Raw genomic sequence first — 7489 nt, 5'->3', positions numbered from 1 at the left:
AGACATGAGGCTGGATGAACTCCGGAAGTTGGTGATGGACAGGGAGGCCTGGTGTGCTGCGATTCATGGGGTCCCAAAGAGTCGGACATGACTGAGCTACTGAACTGAACTGAACTGATACAGTCCATGGGGTGGCAGAGAGTGAGACACAGCTGAGCGACTTTCACTGTCATTTTCACATTCATGGTGGGGCCCAGAAAGAAGCAATCGATCACACATTAATAATGGAGACAAAATCTTTACTACATTAAAGCTAGTTAGAAATAAGGCAGGAGACAGAAATGGCAACCCACTCCAGTATCCTTGCCTGGAGTATCACATGGACAGAGGAGGCTGGCAGGCTCCAAACCTTAGAATCTCAAAGAGTCAGACACGACTGAGCACACAGGACTACATATTGTTGTTTTTAAGTTGCTAAGTCATGTTTGACTCTTTGCAGCCCCATGGACTGTTGCCCACCAGGCTCCTCTGTCCATGGGATTCTCCAGGCAAGAATACCAGAGTGAGTTGCTATTTCGGAGAAGGCAATGGCACCCCACTCCAGTACTCTTGCCTGGAAAATTCCATGGATGGAAGAGCCTGGTATGCTGCAGTCTATGGGGTCACTCAGAGTCGGACACGACTGAGCGACTTCACTTTCACTTTTCACTTTCATGCACTGGAGAAGGAAATGGCAACCCACTCCAGTGTTCTTGCCTGGAGAATCCCAGGGACAGGGGAGCCTGGTGGGCTGCCGTCTCAGGGGTCGCACAGAGTCGGATACGACTGAAGCGACTTAGCAGCAGCAGCAGCAGTCAAAGGGATCTTCCCAACTCAGGAATTGATCCTGTGTCTCCTATGCCTCCTGCATTGGTAGGCAGATTCTTTACCACTAATACTGCCTCAAGTTTGGTATGCTGTGCTTAAAAATTATAAAATGATACATCCCATAATAATGATGCTCTTATGTTAGGAAAGGTCTCCTCTGTGGGAGTGTTAGGAGAAACATAAAGTGTTAGGAGCAAGCAAAAAAAAAAAGACCCAGTTACAAGTTGTTCTTTCACTGGCTCTGCATGTGTGTGTGCGTGTGCTGAGTCGTGCAAGACTCTGCGACCCCATATTTCCAGGGAATTTTCCCTGCAAAAATCACTGGCTCTGTGACCCTAATTAAATAATTATTCCATTTGTCTTAACCTCAGTTTCTCCAAATGTAAAATATTGATGATAAATGTACACAATTCACAAAGCTGAACAGACTTTCTAGGTGGGTATACATAAGGTATTTCATGTTTGACACATTTTAGCACTTCATGTATATTATACAGTATTGCTGTTACTAAAATAATCTTTTAAATACAAAGTCAATGGTCATCTTTAGACACTTTCAAGGTGTCCCACAAAGAGAAGTGGTTCAAAGCCAATACATAAAGGATTTGGTTGAGGATTCCATTAAATTACAGATTTCATCCCCTTTTAGAAAATCTTAGAGACAGCCTTGAACTCAGCATATCTCTCTGTAAAAATCTAGAAAGGGCCTGGGAGTCCTGCCTGGAAAAGGTAAGTGTCCTTGAGAGAAGGACCTCCTTCTAGCAGCCAGAGCAAGGCTCGCCAGATGGCCAATTTCTATCGTAGACAAGCAATCACACAATTTTATTGGTACAGTGTAATCTCAAAGTAGCAGAACATCCCTTTAAAGGCAAGCACTCTGGAGAGGCATATAGAAACCAAGCCAGTGATAAGAAACTTCAAATGCTCTATGCCAGTGGAAATACACAAGGAAACATACTTAAAGTGTGAGCACAACATAGAACAATGTGGATAGTGTCAGAGTCCTTTCTCACTGGGGACAGACACGTTAGGGGCAGGGAGAAGAGGAGGTGCTTCTCCCAGAAGGTACTGGGGGCCATTATTCCCCATCCAGGTAGAGAGGGGATCTGTGGCCCCCAGTAGACCCAGGATGGCCTCCCCCAGGGTAGACTTGGTGAGCAGAGTCCCCAGCCAGATCTCGCTCTCCGGAAGGTGGAGGACACGCCCACGGCTCCGCATCCAGGTTGTTCACTGTCCGCCTCATCTGGGGTCATAACCCCAGCATCTCACCAAGGGACTAAAGTCAGCAGTGGTATGCGGGAAGTTTTGTTTCATACATACATAAGTGGAAGTGAAAGTGTTAGTCACTCCATTGTGTCTGACTCTTTGAGACTCCATCAGACTCCTCAGGCCGTGGGATTTCCCAGGCAAGAATACTGGAGTGGGTTGCTCTTTCCTTCTCGAGGGGATCTTTGCAATCCAGGGATTGAACCTGGGTCTCCCACATTGCAGGCAGATTCTTTATTGTCTGAGCTACCATAGCAGAATGTCAAATTTTGTGGGAGAGGGAGGGAAGGGGGGAAGGTTTTTCTTTAAAAAATGAAAACAAAGTCCTCTAATAAAAAGAACCAAAAAGAAATAAGAAACACTAGTTGATTTGCCCACCTTTCTTATTTGTTATGTACCTAGTTGGAGCTGTGATTGTATATTACTTGGCTCCAAAGAACAATAGGACTCAGCCCTAACGAAGCTTACAATCAAAAAGAAGCATGAATATCTATTACTCAAACACTCAGGTGCCTAAGACCCTTTTGGAAACATGAGGTCTGATCTCACCGTGAAGTGTAACCTTGGAGTCACTTTGCAAAGCTAATTGCCTAAACATCCCTCCACATGTTAAATGCAAAATGTATATTGTGCAGTTCTCATACCCATGTGTTGCTGAATGACTGAATGCTCAGTTGCTAAGTCATGTCTGACTCTTTGCAAGCCCGTGGACTGTAGCCCACCAGGCTCCTCTGTCCAGCGGGTTCTCCAGGCAAGAATACTGGAGTGGGTTGCCATTTCCTCCTCCAGGGGATCTTCCCCAGCCTGGGATCGAATCCGCATCCCTTGTGCATCTCTTCCTGCGTTGGCAGGCAGGTTCTTTACCGCTGAGCCACCTGGGAAGCCCAAATGACTTGTACTATATAATAATAGCAATAATATATATAATATAGTAATATATAATAATATATATATATTATATATACAGAGAAGGCAATGGCAACTCACTCCAGTACTTTTGCCTGGAAAATCCCATGGACGGAGGAGCCTGGTAAGCTGCAGTCCATGGGGTTGCGAAGAGTCAGACACGACTGAGTGACTTCACTTTCACTTTTCACTTTCATGCATTGGAGAAGGAAATGGCAGCCCACTCCAGTGTTCTTGCCTGGAGAATCCCAGGGACGGGGAAGCCTGGTGGGCCACCGTCTATGGGGTCGCACAGAGTTGGACACGACTGAAGTGACTTAGCGGTAGCAGCATATTATATATAATATATAATATATATTTTACTGAAAATGATAATATATGGTACCACATATATAATAATATCTTGTGTTATGTATTTGTGTTATATATGCTAAAGGGCTTCCCTTGTGGCTCAGCTGGTAAAGAATCTGCCTGCAATGCAGGAGACCTGGGTTCGATCCCTGGGTTGGGAAGATCCCCTGGAGAAGGGAAAGGCTACCCAGTCCAGTATTCTGGCCTGGAGAATTCCATGGACTGTACAGTCCATGGGGTCGCAAAGAGTTGGACACTACTGAGTGATTTTTTCACTTTCATTTTCTTTCACAGATTATAAAATCACACAATAATATTATTTACTAATATACCATAAAATTATATCATATATTACCATCATTACTTTATATGGCTAAATAATGTCAATACAAATAGATAATAACGTGTAATATATTATAATTTATTGTTGCATATGTATCAGTTCAGTTCAGTCCCTCAGTCATGTCCAACTCTTTGTGACCCCATAGACTGCAGCACGCCAGGCCTCTCTGTCCATCACCAACTCCCAGAGTTTAGCCAAACTCATGTCCATCACATCGGTGATGCCATCCAACCATCTCATCTTCTGTCGTCCCCTTCTCCTCCCGCCTTCAATCTTTCCTACCATCAGGGTCTTTTCCAATGAGTCGGTTCTTCACGTCAGGTGGGCGAAGTATTGGAGTTTCAAATAACTGTATTTTAGACTTGCCAGGTAGTCGAGTGTAAACATTTTTTAAAAATTCATTTAATTATAAATCTCCAGATGCTTCATGTCATTTTTGTTCTTTGGTCTGTGATGCCAAAAATTCACTTGGGAACTTCTCGTGTAATCCTTTGAAAAATAACAGGAGGTGATATGAGCGAAGAAGATTTGAAGGTCAGCCCAGGGTGTGTGGTTGTTGCGAACACTTTAGAGAGTTAAGAGGTTAGGAAATCGTTAAGTTACTGAAACAAATCTTTGTCTTTACCATCTCTAAGGTAAAAGTTTTGCTGAATTGTTGAGGGAGAAGATTTGTTTTTAACTTAAATGAAGTTATATTTTTTTGGTGTATACATATATATATATGCAAATAAAAGACCTTTTCCCTTCAGATTGTCTTTGAGGGAGTTCCTGTCTTCTGAACTTAGCAGAAAGGAGCAACCGAAATTTATTCTATTAGGAAAAAGGAAAGAACAACAAAGTAAATGAATTACCTTCCTTAGCTTGCTGGAAGGTCACCATGTCCCACTTTGATATTCCCTTAATGTTTAATTCGTCTGGATGCCAAGCAAAAACTGGCTGAAACTCTTCATCAACAAGATCCAAGCCAGTGCAGTGGGCCAAACAGGACGGTTAAAATTAAATCTGAGTAGGAGGACATTTAGTGGTTGCCAGGGGACAGAGACGGGTGGGGCGTATACAGTGACAGAACAGACCTGCATCTTCACTGTGATGGGGTCACTCACGGAATCAGGTTGACTAGAACTGCACAGACAGACAGACAGACACACACACACACGAGCGCATGTAAATACTGGTGGAAACTGAACACGATTTGTCGTCTGGCCAACAGGATTCTACCCACGCCAGTTCCTGGGTTTTGACGTTGTCCTACATTCATATGAGATGTCACTACTGGTTCATGAGACTGTTTTTTGTAACTGCTTATGAGTCTATGCTTCTTTCAAAAGAAAGGTTTAAAAGCTAATATTCAAAGAAGGTAATGGTATTTAACCCTATTGAATATGGCTTTTAACAAAAGGATGCCAGCCTTCCATCCAATTTACAGAAATCTGACCGTGGAAATTGCTGTCTCTTGGAAATAATTATGAATAGGTGAAACTTAAATGCTTAAGTTCCATTATTTTCTTCTTTACTTCTTTAGATCATTTTATTTCTTTTAGTTTTTTTATTGCTTAGGTCATTAGTAGCTTAAAAGTTATTTATAACCCACCATAGTATTAATTATCTGCTATTTTAAAGCAGAGAGTTGACAATTTCAATAGAACCTTCATGGATTATGAGTGTTTATAATTTTTACAAATTATATTGTGTTTATATTATTATTTATACTATATTATTTACAAATAATATTTGTTTTGTATTATTTACAAATAATATTTAAAGTAGTAGAGATCGATTTTATAGTGATAGTATAAGATACTCTAAGAATAGCATGATAAAATTTCAACATTTAGTTCTCTAATGCAAATAGAACTTCTTAAGCTGAAACTCCTGGTCCATCATCATTCACAAGCACCTTGAACAAGCTTCACTTGCTAGGTGGTTCACTGTTGGGGGTAAGGACACTTAAGCTATATGTATTTTTTGATTTCCAGCCCCCAGCATAGGACCAGGCTCAGGATGCAGGCTCCATGTGGTGCATTTGCTGGCTCACCAACATACACCCTCCTGACACACACAGCCCAGCAGCGCTGTGCTCCCTGTGCGGCGGGAACCCGTCCTCGCTGGTAGATGGTAAGGGTAAAGAAAAGAGACTTCCCGTATTGCTCAGAGAGGTAACGGCATTAGAAATGATCAATTTCCCATTTCTAGCAGACTCTAAAAGTGACTTTGCTGGGAGTCAGTTTTATAAATAGGAGGGCAAAGGTGACCCGTCTCTCCAGGCACAGAAAGCAAACACTCTGTGGCGCTCAGCCTGACAGTTACTTCTGCATCTGATCCTCTATTTTCCGCCTGATTCTTCCTTCTGAAGCTGATTTCCCGCAAGTGAGTGAATGCTGTCTGACTTTCATTTAAACACGTAAACTTAAAAATCTCACCTGACCTCCTGGTGGCTATAGAGAAGCAGGCAATTTCCCCTTCCTCCCTTGTGAGTCCTATGAAGCCGAGGTGAGCTCATCTGGAAGTGAGTTATGGAGCCGACTCCAAGAAGGGCAATCGTCTGTCAACCTGAGTTGAGGGAAACGAGGGAATTCTCCTACAGGGGCTCACTGCTAGCTACACCATTAGACAAGGTCCTCAGATCTCACCTCTGCCGTGGGTCACTCTTACTAAGATGCCTCCTTGGAACAAGGGTGACTCACAGAGACCAAAGCTCTGCCATGACCTCTGGCTTGGATCTGAGTGGGAGAGAGTGTGTCCCAGGCTTGACCCCCCAAAAGGAACAATTAAAAACTCGTAAACTTGGTGCACATCAAACAACCATCTCTTCCTTTTTATTTCCCAGATGCACGATGGTCCTGCAACAAAATGCTGCAGATTGGAAAAAAGCAGAATTTGTTCCTGAAGTTTTAAATGTCTATGGAGATACGTTCTGTGAGAGAGGTAGCTTGCCTGTCCTCAGCCTTGAGGACTTTGGAATAAGATGGAGAAATGGGCCAGCTCGTCACCCTGAACTGCAGGTGGGGCATTTTTCTCTCTGGCCACGGAAACTTCAAGCGGTGAGACTGGAACCATCCACACTCCCCTGGAGTGGACACGAATAAAGAGTTTCAGAAGTCAGCTAAAATCAGAGCAGTGAGCCCCTCTGACCTGCCCTTTGCTTGCCCCTTTGTCATCTTCAGAGGTTCACTGAGTCCGATAAGACAAGGCAAACTCAGGGTGGATCTGGAGGGGTCACTGTACAGAGGGAAGGGCTGCTGAGGCGTGTGTGGCTAGGGGGTCCTCAGGGTGATTGCCTTCTTGGGGACAGCTGCTGGCTTGGCCAGGCATGTAGGCTGAGCAGGACCCCTGGGGAGAGAGCCCCTGTCAGGAAACCCGGAAGAGTTCCCATCAGACAGAGGTGGGTTGAGGGGCAGAAGGCAGTGATGAAAGATCCCAGCCGAGCAGAAAGCTGGGGCTGAGGATGAGTCCCTGCAGGCTTGATTGACAGCTCAAAGACTGCATTTGACTCATCTGATGAAGAAATTCTGCTTCATGGTAAACACGTAGTACTGCCCAGGTCAGACCAAGTCTCCCGCATCACGGAGCTTACATTCTAGTGCAGTTGACGAATACATCCATGAAGGAGGGAGCCACTTTAGATGCTTATGGGGTGGTGAGGGGAGAATGCAGAGGGGAGGGAGGGTGCCCCAGGGGCATTACTTCAGCCAGGTTGTGGTAGGGGAGGGTCTCTGAGGAGGGGCTGAGGAGCTGCTGCTGGAGATCTTGGGCAGAACTTGTAGGGAGCTAGAAGAGCAGGAGGCAAAGCTGGTGGGAGAGGCTATGGCATTTTTG

At 44.3% G+C, this 7489-nt stretch overlaps 2 long non-coding RNA genes across 2 annotated transcripts; one reads left to right on the top strand and one right to left on the bottom strand.

Moving 5' to 3' along the window:
* Window positions 1-4039: 4039 nt before the first annotated feature.
* LOC112442973 (uncharacterized) lies at window positions 4040-4606 on the bottom strand. The gene is made up of 2 exons (XR_003031199.2): window positions 4525-4606; window positions 4040-4162 (listed from the first exon to the last, which is right to left on the bottom strand). It is a non-coding gene; the product is annotated as an uncharacterized lncRNA (long non-coding RNA).
* Window positions 4607-4882: 276 nt separating this feature from the next.
* On the top strand, window positions 4883-6787 carry LOC112442965 (uncharacterized). Its single transcript, XR_003031192.2, has 3 exons — window positions 4883-5146; window positions 5650-5788; window positions 6501-6787. It is a non-coding gene; the product is annotated as an uncharacterized lncRNA (long non-coding RNA).
* The last annotated feature ends 702 nt before the right edge of the window (window positions 6788-7489 follow it).

This window comes from Bos taurus, chromosome 20, assembly GCF_002263795.3.
Source record: "Bos taurus isolate L1 Dominette 01449 registration number 42190680 breed Hereford chromosome 20, ARS-UCD2.0, whole genome shotgun sequence".
NCBI classification, from domain to species: Eukaryota; Metazoa; Chordata; class Mammalia; order Artiodactyla; family Bovidae; genus Bos; species Bos taurus.
The sequence above is the reverse complement of the archived record's forward strand: the minus strand, read 5'-3'. Positions and strand labels throughout refer to the sequence as shown.